At 34.9% G+C, this 3190-nt stretch overlaps 1 pseudogene; it reads right to left on the reverse strand.

The window, feature by feature from the left end:
• Positions 1 to 1243: 1243 nt before the first annotated feature.
• LOC109488383 lies at positions 1244 to 1458 on the reverse strand (annotated as a pseudogene).
• Positions 1459 to 3190: the final 1732 nt, after the last annotated feature.

The following is a 3190-nucleotide window of genomic DNA, read 5'->3' on the forward strand; positions in this document are numbered from 1 at the left end:
GGATCAAGAACACTGGTGGATGAAGAGAAGAAAGAAGCTGAAATTCAGCCAGAAATGTGTGTTCTCATTTTTTCTTCCTTGGGCTGATGCTCCAAGACAAAAAAGAGTAAGTAAATAAGAGTCAATGAGACCAGAATTGGGCTTTTGTGCGCACTTCTCATTTGAGACTCTGAGCCTTGCGAGCTACTCCTTCAAGCTACTTATCTTATGAAGTAAATATTGTTCTTCTCATTTTAAAAATTGAGGCAAATGGAGATAAGCCAGTTTGCTCAAGGTTATTCATTCGACGGGGAACCTGGATTGGAACTCAGGACAGCTGACTAACCACTCTTAAGTATAATACCACACTGCCTTTCTGTGCTGCCTTGTGCACACAGCTGTGAAAAAAAATGATGAAAACCTGAAATAAAGTCAGTAAAATTTTAACATTTTGCATTTATAGAATAAATGAGTTTCTGATCATATTGTTATTGGATGTGATATCAAGGTATGATACTTGCCATGCTAGTGTCGCCAGTCTGTTAAAAACTCCTAAAATGTCGAGTAGAAACGAAAATTTAATATTTAACTTGCACTTCCATGTTTTTTGCTTAAAAAAAATACAACTTATGAGTTGCACTTCTGCTCCATTGCATCCGAACTAATAGCATATCTTTCTATTTGAATGTCTTGAGTGGTTTATTACTGTTGATAATTACAAAAAGTAATTAATTTCTGGTCTTGACTTTTGAAGGACCATAGACTTCTACAATAGGTTTGTAATTTCCTCAGAGTTTCAGAAAGTAAATTGCAGCAATTAGAGTGCTCTTTGAAGCTCTTTCTGATAGGGTACTTTGTTTATATTCTAGCCATTCCCTTAGAGATGGTGTAAATATTTCATAATTATTTTGGGAACCAAACTTTTTATATATAGCTATATTTTCAGTCTTCATATTATTTAATCCATCATCCAACAGAATATACACTACCTCTCATTTAGATGTTATTTTCACTTTTAGGTGGTTGACTCCTTATTCGCATATTTTAAAGAATTAGTTTATAGCAGTTTATTTGAACTAAGTGAGACATTTCTGTTATCAACTTCTATTTTTATTTTTTTGACTATTATAAATGTTTATTTAACAAAAAAGTTCAATATGAAAACGCATGACCTGATTTTTATACTGTAGTAAAACAGGTACAATGGAGAGGGGACATGTGGAAACAGCTGATTTCTTCTCATGAACACACCCATTGTTTATACTCATTCCAAGGCTTCTAATGTGATGATGCTATTGCCTCATATTACCACCATTCCAGTATTGTGTTTTTGCCCACTAGTTGCTATCTCCACAATTCATCTATCACAAGATTCATAAACTGATCGAACCTCCTCAATATTCCTTGGACATGTCTGCCACCATTTAATTTCAAGGATAAGTTATTGTCCATAATGTTTTTCAACTGGGGAGAGTGAGCTTTGCTCGTGGTGTCTACTTGGCGATTTCAAAGATGCCTCTAAACGGGTGATATCAACTTTTAAAACTTGCTGGTTTGGGTCTCTTTATTAATCGTTTTGTAGACTTGATGTCTCTAGTGCAAGGCTTGCTTCTGCTTGGAAACCTGTAGTGTTACCAATTAAATGATGTAGCAATTCAAGTAACGTTAACTACCCTGAGTTAAAATGCTCTCAGGCAAAAAGCAGCAGTTGTAAATCATTGGAATTTGAAAAAACAATCAGTGTCATCTGATAGTTGACACATGCTGGATCTGATTTTTAATGTACAAGGTCTTGGTTAGAAAATGAAGGTGAAGGGCGCCTGGGTGGTGCAGTCGTTAAGCATCTGCCTTTGGCTCAGGGTGTGATCCCAGAGTCCTGGGATCGAGCCCTGCATCAGGCTCCTCCGCTGGGAGCCTGCTTCTTCCTCTCCCACTCCCTCTGCTTGTGTTCCCTCTCTCGCTGGCTGTCTCTTTCTCTCAAATAAATAAATAAAATCTTTAAAAAAAGAAAAAAGAAAATGAAGGTGAGCACTGGGTGTTGTATGCAATGAATTATGGAACACTGCATCAAAAACTAAAAATGTACTGTATGGTGACTAACATAACATAGTAAAAAAAAAATGAATCAGAAGCAAAGAAAAGAAAATGAAGGTGAGCCTGCTGTATAATTTCATGCATGTATTCCAACGTATGGATTCTAAGGAGGTTCCTACAAAAGGGAACACCTTTAATATTAAATGGAAAAAAACAACACAAGAATATCATCAAACACAGTAGATGAGATCAGTTTTTCCTCAGCTTACTCAATAACACATCATGAGAAAACTGCGCAGGGAAAGAACAACCTCAAAGTAGGTGAAAATGTCAAAATATACCGAAAATGTCAAAATATATCCTAGATGAAAAGAAATGGCTACATGTTATCAAAGTAGGAAAAGTAACGGGGAGCAACTTACATATGGGCTTGAAACACTTTTCTCCAGTTAAGTCACAATAGAATAGTTGGCCTTCACCTGCAACAAAATCAAAATTGTGGGAAGCTTAATGAAGTATCTGCGGAATTTGAAGAAGCAAACATAAGTTCGTGCATTTATCATTATGCCTGTTTGAATTTATAAGTGATAATGTTTTGTGAATAAGGAAAAAAGTTGTGAAAACCTCTCAAATCTATCATGTCTTCATATGATACCATTCATGAATATGCAGAAAGATAAAAATTCTTCAAACTGTGTAAGCAGAGCAAAGTCATTAGAAGTGAGCTCTGAAAGTTGCAAAACATAACTTGACATGCACTTCATCTTACATTATTGGTGTAATTAAGACACATCTGCAGATTAATGAATCTTCAAATATGCAGGTGACTGGTGAATCGAGTGTCTGGCTGACGCATGCCAAATTTGAAATTATAATTTCTTTAAAATGGTTTTTAAAACAACATCCTATGCTGTTATTAGAATTCTTTCTCATGAGCAATAAAGTAAATTGTATTACAGACCCTTTTTCTTTGCTTTCAAAAAAGAAGCATTAATCCTTTTTTTTTTTCTTTTTTGGTCAGAGAGAGGTGATAAATATTTCAAAAGCATTTGGGAAGAAGTGAAAAAAAATATATCTCAAACTAATCTCTGAAGCTTTCAAAGTACCCTCTTCAAAAGAGGCAAAATGTCATGCATAAGGAATTTTTCTTATTTCATGAAATGAACTCTTATATAAA

The sequence above is a fragment of the Ailuropoda melanoleuca genome, chromosome 16 (genome assembly GCF_002007445.2).
Source record: "Ailuropoda melanoleuca isolate Jingjing chromosome 16, ASM200744v2, whole genome shotgun sequence".
NCBI classification, from domain to species: domain Eukaryota; kingdom Metazoa; phylum Chordata; class Mammalia; order Carnivora; family Ursidae; genus Ailuropoda; species Ailuropoda melanoleuca.